The sequence below is a fragment of the Phyllobates terribilis genome, unplaced genomic scaffold (genome assembly GCF_046119375.1).
Source record: "Phyllobates terribilis strain yellow unplaced genomic scaffold, ASM4611937v1 Scaffold_236__1_contigs__length_3049075, whole genome shotgun sequence".
Lineage (NCBI taxonomy): Eukaryota > Metazoa > Chordata > Amphibia > Anura > Dendrobatidae > Phyllobates > Phyllobates terribilis.
This window is the reverse complement of record NW_027362996.1, coordinates 450,303-464,707: the sequence shown is the minus strand read 5'-3', so window position 1 is coordinate 464,707 and position 14,405 is coordinate 450,303. Positions and strand designations below refer to the sequence as shown.

General features: G+C 45.0%; 11 non-coding genes across 11 annotated transcripts; all 11 read right to left on the bottom strand.

Moving 5' to 3' along the window:
* Positions 1–425: 425 nt before the first annotated feature.
* On the bottom strand, positions 426–616 carry LOC141217077 (U2 spliceosomal RNA). Its single transcript, XR_012285951.1, has one exon. It is a non-coding gene; the product is annotated as a U2 spliceosomal RNA (small nuclear RNA).
* Positions 617–1,731: 1,115 nt separating this feature from the next.
* LOC141217075 (U2 spliceosomal RNA) lies at positions 1,732–1,922 on the bottom strand. Its single transcript, XR_012285950.1, has one exon. It is a non-coding gene; the product is annotated as a U2 spliceosomal RNA (small nuclear RNA).
* A 1,115-nt stretch (positions 1,923–3,037) lies between these two features.
* LOC141217074 (U2 spliceosomal RNA) lies at positions 3,038–3,228 on the bottom strand. The gene has a single exon (XR_012285949.1). It is a non-coding gene; the product is annotated as a U2 spliceosomal RNA (small nuclear RNA).
* Positions 3,229–4,343: 1,115 nt separating this feature from the next.
* LOC141217073 (U2 spliceosomal RNA) lies at positions 4,344–4,534 on the bottom strand. Its single transcript, XR_012285948.1, has one exon. It is a non-coding gene; the product is annotated as a U2 spliceosomal RNA (small nuclear RNA).
* A 1,115-nt stretch (positions 4,535–5,649) lies between these two features.
* Positions 5,650–5,840, bottom strand: LOC141217072 (U2 spliceosomal RNA). Its single transcript, XR_012285947.1, has one exon. It is a non-coding gene; the product is annotated as a U2 spliceosomal RNA (small nuclear RNA).
* Positions 5,841–6,955: 1,115 nt separating this feature from the next.
* LOC141217071 (U2 spliceosomal RNA) lies at positions 6,956–7,146 on the bottom strand. Its single transcript, XR_012285946.1, has one exon. It is a non-coding gene; the product is annotated as a U2 spliceosomal RNA (small nuclear RNA).
* Positions 7,147–8,261: 1,115 nt separating this feature from the next.
* LOC141217070 (U2 spliceosomal RNA) lies at positions 8,262–8,452 on the bottom strand. The gene has a single exon (XR_012285945.1). It is a non-coding gene; the product is annotated as a U2 spliceosomal RNA (small nuclear RNA).
* Positions 8,453–9,567: 1,115 nt separating this feature from the next.
* LOC141217069 (U2 spliceosomal RNA) lies at positions 9,568–9,758 on the bottom strand. The gene has a single exon (XR_012285944.1). It is a non-coding gene; the product is annotated as a U2 spliceosomal RNA (small nuclear RNA).
* A 1,115-nt stretch (positions 9,759–10,873) lies between these two features.
* Positions 10,874–11,064, bottom strand: LOC141217068 (U2 spliceosomal RNA). Its single transcript, XR_012285943.1, has one exon. It is a non-coding gene; the product is annotated as a U2 spliceosomal RNA (small nuclear RNA).
* A 1,115-nt stretch (positions 11,065–12,179) lies between these two features.
* On the bottom strand, positions 12,180–12,370 carry LOC141217067 (U2 spliceosomal RNA). The gene has a single exon (XR_012285942.1). It is a non-coding gene; the product is annotated as a U2 spliceosomal RNA (small nuclear RNA).
* A 1,115-nt stretch (positions 12,371–13,485) lies between these two features.
* LOC141217064 (U2 spliceosomal RNA) lies at positions 13,486–13,676 on the bottom strand. Its single transcript, XR_012285940.1, has one exon. It is a non-coding gene; the product is annotated as a U2 spliceosomal RNA (small nuclear RNA).
* Positions 13,677–14,405: the final 729 nt, after the last annotated feature.

The following is a 14,405-nucleotide window of genomic DNA, read 5'->3' as shown; positions in this document are numbered from 1 at the left end:
CATACCTGTTAGCTCAGGTGAGTTTAAAAGGCTGCTGTTGATAACAAGGGCATTTGCTAAATAGATGGTGTGTGTGCAACAATATACTGAAAGGTCAATTATATTGTGCAGCTTATCTCACCACCTGTAGTTATTTAGGTGAAAGCTCCAAAATGCTTGCCTAATATGTCTGTTTATCCAAAAGGAAGTAAAAAGGGAGAGCTAGAAAGATAGCATTGCATCACATTACATGGCAATGCAATGCACAGTTGCTGAAGTTGAACCAAAATGAGCTTGTAATCTGGCTTCTGCAACTTTGAACATGAAAAATCCAATGAGGAGAAGAAAAGCAAAGCCAAAGAGTCCATCCCCAAATCCGACAAACAAGCAAAATGAACAAAAAACATTGAATTCAATTCTTTCTGATTTTTGAAACTGCATTAAAGAAGGGGTGCACCGGTCCTGGAGATACTGCAATACCAGGTCAATGCGTGGAGTGGACAGAGCAAGCTCTTTTTCCATCTCCCTGTTCTAAAAATCCATTTAATATATGGTCCCCAGATAGGGGACGTATCAGATATTAAACTGATAAGAACAGATACTACACTTGATCTTAGCCAAAAGGCCGAGAAGCGATAACCAGAATTGGTTTCAAACTACGGAGCCACCCAAGGATCCTGAAAAGTCCATTTGTGGAGATGAGCTCCTGGACTCCCGTTAAGAAGACATGTTGTCAACCTCTAGATCCCTTACATGCCTGCACTTTTCGGCTTGCTGCTGCTGCAATCCACGCGTTTTAGATCTGCATAACTCCACCTCTTTAAACACAGCACCTTCACCCCCTGCTGTTCCCACCCGCCTCAACACCGTTGGAAGGGAGGAGAACCAATTAAGGCGGGGGGTGGGGTGGAACGAGCAGCTGTCTACCCTTAGCAGGAGGGCTCCTGATTACATACCTCTCCTGCTGCTGCTGCTGCTGGCTGTCCAGCAGCAGACTGAAGGTGGCTGCTGCTGTGCACAGGTATATAAAGGCTCAGAGCCTATTATGACACGCGCAGCCAGCGTTCCATTGCCACATTCCATCTACTGCAGGCAGGATACCTGGCTGGCTGAATGTCGCTGAGAAGCTCACAGAGACCGCCATAAGCAACAGTTTAACAGAATGCCACAGACTAATCAACCAAACTTTTTGGGTTGGGTTCTCTTTTATAGTCTGCAGGCATTAAATGAAAGAAGTCAGTGTTCCAGCAGAAGGAGACAACGTTTCAGAAAAGGCATTGTAGCAAACCAAAAAAGAAATTTTAAGCGCAGCAGAGTAACCAGCGCACATACCTGTTAGCTCAGGTGAGTTTAAAAGGCTGCTGTTGATAACAAGGGCATTTGCTAAATAGATGGTGTGTGTGCAACAATATACTGAAAGGTCAATTATATTGTGCAGCTTATCTCACCACCTGTAGTTATTTAGGTGAAAGCTCCAAAATGCTTGCCTAATATGTCTGTTTATCCAAAAGGAAGTAAAAAGGGAGAGCTAGAAAGATAGCATTGCATCACATTACATGGCAATGCAATGCACAGTTGCTGAAGTTGAACCAAAATGAGCTTGTAATCTGGCTTCTGCAACTTTGAACATGAAAAATCCAATGAGGAGAAGAAAAGCAAAGCCAAAGAGTCCATCCCCAAATCCGACAAACAAGCAAAATGAACAAAAAACATTGAATTCAATTCTTTCTGATTTTAGAAACTGCATTAAAGAAGGGGTGCACCGGTCCTGGAGATACTGCAATACCAGGTCAATGCGTGGAGTGGACAGAGCAAGCTCTTTTTCCATCTCCCTGTTCTAAAAATCCATTTAATATATGGTCCCCAGATAGGGGACGTATCAGATATTAAACTGATAAGAACAGATACTACACTTGATCTTAGCCAAAAGGCCGAGAAGCGATAACCAGAATTGGTTTCAAACTACGGAGCCACCCAAGGATCCTGAAAAGTACATTTGTGGAGATGAGCTCCTGGACTCCCGTTAAGAAGACATGTTGTCAACCTCTAGATCCCTTACATGCCTGCACTTTTCGGCTTGCTGCTGCTGCAATCCACGCGTTTTAGATCTGCATAACTCCACCTCTTTAAACACAGCACCTTCACCCCCTGCTGTTCCCACCCGCCTCAACACCGTTGGAAGGGAGGAGAACCAATTAAGGCGGGGGGTGGGGTGGAACGAGCAGCTGTCTACCCTTAGCAGGAGGGCTCCTGATTACATACCTCTCCTGCTGCTGCTGCTGCTGGCTGTCCAGCAGCAGACTGAAGGTGGCTGCTGCTGTGCACAGGTATATAAAGGCTCAGAGCCTATTATGACACGCGCAGCCAGCGTTCCATTGCCACATTCCATCTACTGCAGGCAGGATACCTGGCTGGCTGAATGTCGCTGAGAAGCTCACAGAGACCGCCATAAGCAACAGTTTAACAGAATGCCACAGACTAATCAACCAAACTTTTTGGGTTGGGTTCTCTTTTATAGTCTGCAGGCATTAAATGAAAGAAGTCAGTGTTCCAGCAGAAGGAGACAACGTTTCAGAAAAGGCATTGTAGCAAACCAAAAAAGAAATTTTAAGCGCAGCAGAGTAACCAGCTCACATACCTGTTAGCTCAGGTGAGTTTAAAAGGCTGCTGTTGATAACAAGGGCATTTGCTAAATAGATGGTGTGTGTGCAACAATATACTGAAAGGTCAATTATATTGTGCAGCTTATCTCACCACCTGTAGTTATTTAGGTGAAAGCTCCAAAATGCTTGCCTAATATGTCTGTTTATCCAAAAGGAAGTAAAAAGGGAGAGCTAGAAAGATAGCATTGCATCACATTACATGGCAATGCAATGCACAGTTGCTGAAGTTGAACCAAAATGAGCTTGTAATCTGGCTTCTGCAACTTTGAACATGAAAAATCCAATGAGGAGAAGAAAAGCAAAGCCAAAGAGTCCATCCCCAAATCCGACAAACAAGCAAAATGAACAAAAAACATTGAATTCAATTCTTTCTGATTTTAGAAACTGCATTAAAGAAGGGGTGCACCGGTCCTGGAGATACTGCAATACCAGGTCAATGCGTGGAGTGGACAGAGCAAGCTCTTTTTCCATCTCCCTGTTCTAAAAATCCATTTAATATATGGTCCCCAGATAGGGGACGTATCAGATATTAAACTGATAAGAACAGATACTACACTTGATCTTAGCCAAAAGGCCGAGAAGCGATAACCAGAATTGGTTTCAAACTACGGAGCCACCCAAGGATCCTGAAAAGTCCATTTGTGGAGATGAGCTCCTGGACTCCCGTTAAGAAGACATGTTGTCAACCTCTAGATCCCTTACATGCCTGCACTTTTCGGCTTGCTGCTGCTGCAATCCACGCGTTTTAGATCTGCATAACTCCACCTCTTTAAACACAGCACCTTCACCCCCTGCTGTTCCCACCCGCCTCAACACCGTTGGAAGGGAGGAGAACCAATTAAGGCGGGGGGTGGGGTGGAACGAGCAGCTGTCTACCCTTAGCAGGAGGGCTCCTGATTACATACCTCTCCTGCTGCTGCTGCTGCTGGCTGTCCAGCAGCAGACTGAAGGTGGCTGCTGCTGTGCACAGGTATATAAAGGCTCAGAGCCTATTATGACACGCGCAGCCAGCGTTCCATTGCCACATTCCATCTACTGCAGGCAGGATACCTGGCTGGCTGAATGTCACTGAGAAGCTCACAGAGACCGCCATAAGCAACAGTTTAACAGAATGCCACAGACTAATCAACCAAACTTTTTGGGTTGGGTTCTCTTTTATAGTCTGCAGGCATTAAATGAAAGAAGTCAGTGTTCCAGCAGAAGGAGACAACGTTTCAGAAAAGGCATTGTAGCAAACCAAAAAAGAAATTTTAAGCGCAGCAGAGTAACCAGCGCACATACCTGTTAGCTCAGGTGAGTTTAAAAGGCTGCTGTTGATAACAAGGGCATTTGCTAAATAGATGGTGTGTGTGCAACAATATACTGAAAGGTCAATTATATTGTGCAGCTTATCTCACCACCTGTAGTTATTTAGGTGAAAGCTCCAAAATGCTTGCCTAATATGTCTGTTTATCCAAAAGGAAGTAAAAAGGGAGAGCTAGAAAGATAGCATTGCATCACATTACATGGCAATGCAATGCACAGTTGCTGAAGTTGAACCAAAATGAGCTTGTAATCTGGCTTCTGCAACTTTGAACATGAAAAATCCAATGAGGAGAAGAAAAGCAAAGCCAAAGAGTCCATCCCCAAATCCCACAAACAAGCAAAATGAACAAAAAACATTGAATTCAATTCTTTCTGATTTTAGAAACTGCATTAAAGAAGGGGTGCACCGGTCCTGGAGATACTGCAATACCAGGTCAATGCGTGGAGTGGACAGAGCAAGCTCTTTTTCCATCTCCCTGTTCTAAAAATCCATTTAATATATGGTCCCCAGATAGGGGACGTATCAGATATTAAACTGATAAGAACAGATACTACACTTGATCTTAGCCAAAAGGCCGAGAAGCGATAACCAGAATTGGTTTCAAACTACGGAGCCACCCAAGGATCCTGAAAAGTCCATTTGTGGAGATGAGCTCCTGGACTCCCGTTAAGAAGACATGTTGTCAACCTCTAGATCCCTTACATGCCTGCACTTTTCGACTTGCTGCTGCTGCAATCCACGCGTTTTAGATCTGCATAACTCCACCTCTTTAAACACAGCACCTTCACCCCCTGCTGTTCCCACCCGCCTCAACACCGTTGGAAGGGAGGAGAACCAATTAAGGCGGGGGGTGGGGTGGAACGAGCAGCTGTCTACCCTTAGCAGGAGGGCTCCTGATTACATACCTCTCCTGCTGCTGCTGCTGCTGGCTGTCCAGCAGCAGACTGAAGGTGGCTGCTGCTGTGCACAGGTATATAAAGGCTCAGAGCCTATTATGACACGCGCAGCCAGCGTTCCATTGCCACATTCCATCTACTGCAGGCAGGATACCTGGCTGGCTGAATGTCGCTGAGAAGCTCACAGAGACCGCCATAAGCAACAGTTTAACAGAATGCCACAGACTAATCAACCAAACTTTTTGGGTTGGGTTCTCTTTTATAGTCTGCAGGCATTAAATGAAAGAAGTCAGTGTTCCAGCAGAAGGAGACAACGTTTCAGAAAAGGCATTGTAGCAAACCAAAAAAGAAATTTTAAGCGCAGCAGAGTAACCAGCGCACATACCTGTTAGCTCAGGTGAGTTTAAAAGGCTGCTGTTGATAACAAGGGCATTTGCTAAATAGATGGTGTGTGTGCAACAATATACTGAAAGGTCAATTATATTGTGCAGCTTATCTCACCACCTGTAGTTATTTAGGTGAAAGCTCCAAAATGCTTGCCTAATATGTCTGTTTATCCAAAAGGAAGTAAAAAGGGAGAGCTAGAAAGATAGCATTGCATCACATTACATGGCAATGCAATGCACAGTTGCGGAGGTTGAACCAAAATGAGCTTGTAATCTGGCTTCTGCAACTTTGAACATGAAAAATCCAATGAGGAGAAGAAAAGCAAAGCCAAAGAGTCCATCCCAAAATCCGACAAACAAGCAAAATGAACAAAAAACATTGAATTCAATTCTTTCTGATTTTAGAAACTGCATTAAAGAAGGGGTGCACCGGTCCTGGAGATACTGCAATACCAGGTCAATGCGTGGAGTGGACAGAGCAAGCTCTTTTTCCATCTCCCTGTTCTAAAAATCCATTTAATATATGGTCCCCAGATAGGGGACGTATCAGATATTAAACTGATAAGAACAGATACTACACTTGATCTTAGCCAAAAGGCCGAGAAGCGATAACCAGAATTGGTTTCAAACTACGGAGCCACCCAAGGATCCTGAAAAGTCCATTTGTGGAGATGAGCTCCTGGACTCCCGTTAAGAAGACATGTTGTCAACCTCTAGATCCCTTACATGCCTGCACTTTTCGGCTTGCTGCTGCTGCAATCCACGCGTTTTAGATCTGCATAACTCCACCTCTTTAAACACAGCACCTTCACCCCCTGCTGTTCCCACCCGCCTCAACACCGTTGGAAGGGAGGAGAACCAATTAAGGCGGGGGGTGGGGTGGAACGAGCAGCTGTCTACCCTTAGCAGGAGGGCTCCTGATTACATACCTCTCCTGCTGCTGCTGCTGCTGGCTGTCCAGCAGCAGACTGAAGGTGGCTGCTGCTGTGCACAGGTATATAAAGGCTCAGAGCCTATTATGACACGCGCAGCCAGCGTTCCATTGCCACATTCCATCTACTGCAGGCAGGATACCTGGCTGGCTGAATGTCGCTGAGAAGCTCACAGAGACCGCCATAAGCAACAGTTTAACAGAATGCCACAGACTAATCAACCAAACTTTTTGGGTTGGGTTCTCTTTTATAGTCTGCAGGCATTAAATGAAAGAAGTCAGTGTTCCAGCAGAAGGAGACAACGTTTCAGAAAAGGCATTGTAGCAAACCAAAAAAGAAATTTTAAGCGCAGCAGAGTAACCAGCGCACATACCTGTTAGCTCAGGTGAGTTTAAAAGGCTGCTGTTGATAACAAGGGCATTTGCTAAATAGATGGTGTGTGTGCAACAATATACTGAAAGGTCAATTATATTGTGCAGCTTATCTCACCACCTGTAGTTATTTAGGTGAAAGCTCCAAAATGCTTGCCTAATATGTCTGTTTATCCAAAAGGAAGTAAAAAGGGAGAGCTAGAAAGATAGCATTGCATCACATTACATGGCAATGCAATGCACAGTTGCTGAAGTTGAACCAAAATGAGCTTGTAATCTGGCTTCTGCAACTTTGAACATGAAAAATCCAATGAGGAGAAGAAAAGCAAAGCCAAAGAGTCCATCCCCAAATCCGACAAACAAGCAAAATGAACAAAAAACATTGAATTCAATTCTTTCTGATTTTAGAAACTGCATTAAAGAAGGGGTGCACCGGTCCTGGAGATACTGCAATACCAGGTCAATGCGTGGAGTGGACAGAGCAAGCTCTTTTTCCATCTCCCTGTTCTAAAAATCCATTTAATATATGGTCCCCAGATAGGGGACGTATCAGATATTAAACTGATAAGAACAGATACTACACTTGATCTTAGCCAAAAGGCCGAGAAGCGATAACCAGAATTGGTTTCAAACTACGGAGCCACCCAAGGATCCTGAAAAGTCCATTTGTGGAGATGAGCTCCTGGACTCCCGTTAAGAAGACATGTTGTCAACCTCTAGATCCCTTACATGCCTGCACTTTTCGGCTTGCTGCTGCTGCAATCCACGCGTTTTAGATCTGCATAACTCCACCTCTTTAAACACAGCACCTTCACCCCCTGCTGTTCCCACCCGCCTCAACACCGTTGGAAGGGAGGAGAACCAATTAAGGCGGGGGGTGGGGTGGAACGAGCAGCTGTCTACCCTTAGCAGGAGGGCTCCTGATTACATACCTCTCCTGCTGCTGCTGCTGCTGGCTGTCCAGCAGCAGACTGAAGGTGGCTGCTGCTGTGCACAGGTATATAAAGGCTCAGAGCCTATTATGACACGCGCAGCCAGCGTTCCATTGCCACATTCCATCTACTGCAGGCAGGATACCTGGCTGGCTGAATGTCGCTGAGAAGCTCACAGAGACCGCCATAAGCAACAGTTTAACAGAATGCCACAGACTAATCAACCAAACTTTTTGGGTTGGGTTCTCTTTTATAGTCTGCAGGCATTAAATGAAAGAAGTCAGTGTTCCAGCAGAAGGAGACAACGTTTCAGAAAAGGCATTGTAGCAAACCAAAAAAGAAATTTTAAGCGCAGCAGAGTAACCAGCGCACATACCTGTTAGCTCAGGTGAGTTTAAAAGGCTGCTGTTGATAACAAGGGCATTTGCTAAATAGATGGTGTGTGTGCAACAATATACTGAAAGGTCAATTATATTGTGCAGCTTATCTCACCACCTGTAGTTATTTAGGTGAAAGCTCCAAAATGCTTGCCTAATATGTCTGTTTATCCAAAAGGAAGTAAAAAGGGAGAGCTAGAAAGATAGCATTGCATCACATTACATGGCAATGCAATGCACAGTTGCGGAGGTTGAACCAAAATGAGCTTGTAATCTGGCTTCTGCAACTTTGAACATGAAAAATCCAATGAGGAGAAGAAAAGCAAAGCCAAAGAGTCCATCCCCAAATCCGACAAACAAGCAAAATGAACAAAAAACATTGAATTCAATTCTTTCTGATTTTAGAAACTGCATTAAAGAAGGGGTGCACCGGTCCTGGAGATACTGCAATACCAGGTCAATGCGTGGAGTGGACAGAGCAAGCTCTTTTTCCATCTCCCTGTTCTAAAAATCCATTTAATATATGGTCCCCAGATAGGGGACGTATCAGATATTAAACTGATAAGAACAGATACTACACTTGATCTTAGCCAAAAGGCCGAGAAGCGATAACCAGAATTGGTTTCAAACTACGGAGCCACCCAAGGATCCTGAAAAGTCCATTTGTGGAGATGAGCTCCTGGACTCCCGTTAAGAAGACATGTTGTCAACCTCTAGATCCCTTACATGCCTGCACTTTTCGGCTTGCTGCTGCTGCAATCCACGCGTTTTAGATCTGCATAACTCCACCTCTTTAAACACAGCACCTTCACCCCCTGCTGTTCCCACCCGCCTCAACACCGTTGGAAGGGAGGAGAACCAATTAAGGCGGGGGGTGGGGTGGAACGAGCAGCTGTCTACCCTTAGCAGGAGGGCTCCTGATTACATACCTCTCCTGCTGCTGCTGCTGCTGGCTGTCCAGCAGCAGACTGAAGGTGGCTGCTGCTGTGCACAGGTATATAAAGGCTCAGAGCCTATTATGACATGCGCAGCCAGCGTTCCATTGCCACATTCCATCTACTGCAGGCAGGATACCTGGCTGGCTGAATGTCGCTGAGAAGCTCACAGAGACCGCCATAAGCAACAGTTTAACAGAATGCCACAGACTAATCAACCAAACTTTTTGGGTTGGGTTCTCTTTTATAGTCTGCAGGCATTAAATGAAAGAAGTCAGTGTTCCAGCAGAAGGAGACAACGTTTCAGAAAAGGCATTGTAGCAAACCAAAAAAGAAATTTTAAGCGCAGCAGAGTAACCAGCGCACATACCTGTTAGCTCAGGTGAGTTTAAAAGGCTGCTGTTGATAACAAGGGCATTTGCTAAATAGATGGTGTGTGTGCAACAATATACTGAAAGGTCAATTATATTGTGCAGCTTATCTCACCACCTGTAGTTATTTAGGTGAAAGCTCCAAAATGCTTGCCTAATATGTCTGTTTATCCAAAAGGAAGTAAAAAGGGAGAGCTAGAAAGATAGCATTGCATCACATTACATGGCAATGCAATGCACAGTTGCTGAAGTTGAACCAAAATGAGCTTGTAATCTGGCTTCTGCAACTTTGAACATGAAAAATCCAATGAGGAGAAGAAAAGCAAAGCCAAAGAGTCCATCCCCAAATCCGACAAACAAGCAAAATGAACAAAAAACATTGAATTCAATTCTTTCTGATTTTAGAAACTGCATTAAAGAAGGGGTGCACCGGTCCTGGAGATACTGCAATACCAGGTCAATGCGTGGAGTGGACAGAGCAAGCTCTTTTTCCATCTCCCTGTTCTAAAAATCCATTTAATATATGGTCCCCAGATAGGGGACGTATCAGATATTAAACTGATAAGAACAGATACTACACTTGATCTTAGCCAAAAGGCCGAGAAGCGATAACCAGAATTGGTTTCAAACTACGGAGCCACCCAAGGATCCTGAAAAGTCCATTTGTGGAGATGAGCTCCTGGACTCCCGTTAAGAAGACATGTTGTCAACCTCTAGATCCCTTACATGCCTGCACTTTTCGGCTTGCTGCTGCTGCAATCCACGCGTTTTAGATCTGCATAACTCCACCTCTTTAAACACAGCACCTTCACCCCCTGCTGTTCCCACCCGCCTCAACACCGTTGGAAGGGAGGAGAACCAATTAAGGCGGGGGGTGGGGTGGAACGAGCAGCTGTCTACCCTTAGCAGGAGGGCTCCTGATTACATACCTCTCCTGCTGCTGCTGCTGCTGGCTGTCCAGCAGCAGACTGAAGGTGGCTGCTGCTGTGCACAGGTATATAAAGGCTCAGAGCCTATTATGACACGCGCAGCCAGCGTTCCATTGCCACATTCCATCTACTGCAGGCAGGATACCTGGCTGGCTGAATGTCGCTGAGAAGCTCACAGAGACCGCCATAAGCAACAGTTTAACAGAATGCCACAGACTAATCAACCAAACTTTTTGGGTTGGGTTCTCTTTTATAGTCTGCAGGCATTAAATGAAAGAAGTCAGTGTTCCAGCAGAAGGAGACAACGTTTCAGAAAAGGCATTGTAGCAAACCAAAAAAGAAATTTTAAGCGCAGCAGAGTAACCAGCGCACATACCTGTTAGCTCAGGTGAGTTTAAAAGGCTGCTGTTGATAACAAGGGCATTTGCTAAATAGATGGTGTGTGTGCAACAATATACTGAAAGGTCAATTATATTGTGCAGCTTATCTCACCACCTGTAGTTATTTAGGTGAAAGCTCCAAAATGCTTGCCTAATATGTCTGTTTATCCAAAAGGAAGTAAAAAGGGAGAGCTAGAAAGATAGCATTGCATCACATTACATGGCAATGCAATGCACAGTTGCTGAAGTTGAACCAAAATGAGCTTGTAATCTGGCTTCTGCAACTTTGAACATGAAAAATCCAATGAGGAGAAGAAAAGCAAAGCCAAAGAGTCCATCCCCAAATCCGACAAACAAGCAAAATGAACAAAAAACATTGAATTCAATTCTTTCTGATTTTAGAAACTGCATTAAAGAAGGGGTGCACCGGTCCTGGAGATACTGCAATACCAGGTCAATGCGTGGAGTGGACAGAGCAAGCTCTTTTTCCATCTCCCTGTTCTAAAAATCCATTTAATATATGGTCCCCAGATAGGGGACGTATCAGATATTAAACTGATAAGAACAGATACTACACTTGATCTTAGCCAAAAGGCCGAGAAGCGATAACCAGAATTGGTTTCAAACTACGGAGCCACCCAAGGATCCTGAAAAGTCCATTTCTGGAGATGAGCTCCTGGACTCCCGTTAAGAAGACATGTTGTCAACCTCTAGATCCCTTACATGCCTGCACTTTTCGGCTTGCTGCTGCTGCAATCCACGCGTTTTAGATCTGCATAACTCCACCTCTTTAAACACAGCACCTTCACCCCCTGCTGTTCCCACCCGCCTCAACACCGTTGGAAGGGAGGAGAACCAATTAAGGCGGGGGGTGGGGTGGAACGAGCAGCTGTCTACCCTTAGCAGGAGGGCTCCTGATTACATACCTCTCCTGCTGCTGCTGCTGCTGGCTGTCCAGCAGCAGACTGAAGGTGGCTGCTGCTGTGCACAGGTATATAAAGGCTCAGAGCCTATTATGACATGCGCAGCCAGCGTTCCATTGCCACATTCCATCTACTGCAGGCAGGATACCTGGCTGGCTGAATGTCGCTGAGAAGCTCACAGAGACCGCCATAAGCAACAGTTTAACAGAATGCCACAGACTAATCAACCAAACTTTTTGGGTTGGGTTCTCTTTTATAGTCTGCAGGCATTAAATGAAAGAAGTCAGTGTTCCAGCAGAAGGAGACAACGTTTCAGAAAAGGCATTGTAGCAAACCAAAAAAGAAATTTTAAGCGCAGCAGAGTAACCAGCGCACATACCTGTTAGCTCAGGTGAGTTTAAAAGGCTGCTGTTGATAACAAGGGCATTTGCTAAATAGATGGTGTGTGTGCAACAATATACTGAAAGGTCAATTATATTGTGCAGCTTATCTCACCACCTGTAGTTATTTAGGTGAAAGCTCCAAAATGCTTGAATAATATGTCTGTTTATCCAAAAGGAAGTAAAAAGGGAGAGCTAGAAAGATAGCATTGCATCACATTACATGGCAATGCAATGCACAGTTGCTGAAGTTGAACCAAAATGAGCTTGTAATCTGGCTTCTGCAACTTTGAACATGAAAAATCCAATGAGGAGAAGAAAAGCAAAGCCAAAGAGTCCATCCCCAAATCCGACAAACAAGCAAAATGAACAAAAAACATTGAATTCAATTCTTTCTGATTTTAGAAACTGCATTAAAGAAGGGGTGCACCGGTCCTGGAGATACTGCAATACCAGGTCAATGCGTGGAGTGGACAGAGCAAGCTCTTTTTCCATCTCCCTGTTCTAAAAATCCATTTAATATATGGTCCCCAGATAGGGGACGTATCAGATATTAAACTGATAAGAACAGATACTACACTTGATCTTAGCCAAAAGGCCGAGAAGCGATAACCAGAATTGGTTTCAAACTACGGAGCCACCCAAGGATCCTGAAAAGTCCATTTGTGGAGATGAGCTCCTGGACTCCCGTTAAGAAGACATGTTGTCAACCTCTAGATCCCTTACATGCCTGCACTTTTCGGCTTGCTGCTGCTGCAATCCACGCGTTTTAGATCTGCATAACTCCACCTCTTTAAACACAGCACCTTCACCCCCTGCTGTTCCCACCCGCCTCAACACCGTTGGAAGGGAGGAGAACCAATTAAGGCGGGGGGTGGGGTGGAACGAGCAGCTGTCTACCCTTAGCAGGAGGGCTCCTGATTACATACCTCTCCTGCTGCTGCTGCTGCTGGCTGTCCAGCAGCAGACTGAAGGTGGCTGCTGCTGTGCACAGGTATATAAAGGCTCAGAGCCTATTATGACACGCGCAGCCAGCGTTCCATTGCCACATTCCATCTACTGCAGGCAGGATACCTGGCTGGCTGAATGTCGCTGAGAAGCTCACAGAGACCGCCATAAGCAACAGTTTAACAGAATGCCACAGACTAATCAACCAAACTTTTTGGGTTGGGTTCTCTTTTATAGTCTGCAGGCATTAAATGAAAGAAGTCAGTGTTCCAGCAGAAGGAGACAACGTTTCAGAAAAGGCATTGTAGCAAACCAAAAAAGAAATTTTAAGCGCAGCAGAGTAACCAGCGCACATACCTGTTAGCTCAGGTGAGTTTAAAAGGCTGCTGTTGATAACAAGGGCATTTGCTAAATAGATGGTGTGTGTGCAACAATATACTGAAAGGTCAATTATATTGTGCAGCTTATCTCACCACCTGTAGTTATTTAGGTGAAAGCTCTAAAATGCTTGCCTAATATGTCTGTTTATCCAAAAGGAAGTAAAAAGGGAGAGCTAGAAAGATAGCATTGCATCACATTACATGGCAATGCAATGCACAGTTGCTGAAGTTGAACCAAAATGAGCTTGTAATCTGGCTTCTGCAACTTTGAACATGAAAAATCCAATGAGGAGAAGAAAAGCAAAGCCAAAGAGTCCATCCCCAAATCCGACAAACAAGCAAAATGAACAAAAAACATTGAATTCAATTCTTTCTGATTTTAGAAACTGCATTAAAGAAGGGGTGCACCGGTCCTGGAGATACTGCAATACCAGGTCAATGCGTGGAGTGGACAGAGCAAGCTCTTTTTCCATCTCCCTGTTCTAAAAATCCATTTAATATATGGTCCCCAGATAGGGGACGTATCAGATATTAAACTGATAAGAACAGATACTACACTTGATCTTAGCCAAAAGGCCGAGAAGCGATAACCAGAATTGGTTTCAAACTACGGAGCCACCCAAGGATCCTGAAAAGTCCATTTGTGGAGATGAGCTCCTGGACTCCCGTTAAGAAGACATGTTGTCAACCTCTAGATCCCTTACATGCCTGCACTTTTCGGCTTGCTGCTGCTGCAATCCACGCGTTTTAGATCTGCATAACTCCACCTCTTTAAACACAGCACCTTCACCCCCTGCTGTTCCCACCCGCCTCAACACCGTTGGAAGGGAGGAGAACCAATTAAGGCGGGGGGTGGGGTGGAACGAGCAGCTGTCTACCCTTAGCAGGAGGGCTCCTGATTACATACCTCTCCTGCTGCTGCTGCTGCTGGCTGTCCAGCAGCAGACTGAAGGTGGCTGCTGCTGTGCACAGGTATATAAAGGCTCAGAGCCTATTATGACACGCGCAGCCAGCGTTCCATTGCCACATTCCATCTACTGCAGGCAGGATACCTGGCTGGCTGAATGTCGCTGAGAAGCTCACAGAGACCGCCATAAGCAACAGTTTAACAGAATGCCACAGACTAATCAACCAAACTTTTTGGGTTGGGTTCTCTTTTATAGTCTGCAGGCATTAAATGAAAGAAGTCAGTGTTCCAGCAGAAGGAGACAACGTTTCAGAAAAGGCATTGTAGCAAACCAAAAAAGAAATTTTAAGCGCAGCAGAGTAACCAGCGCACATACCTGTTAGCTCAGGTGAGTTTAAAAGGCTGCTGTT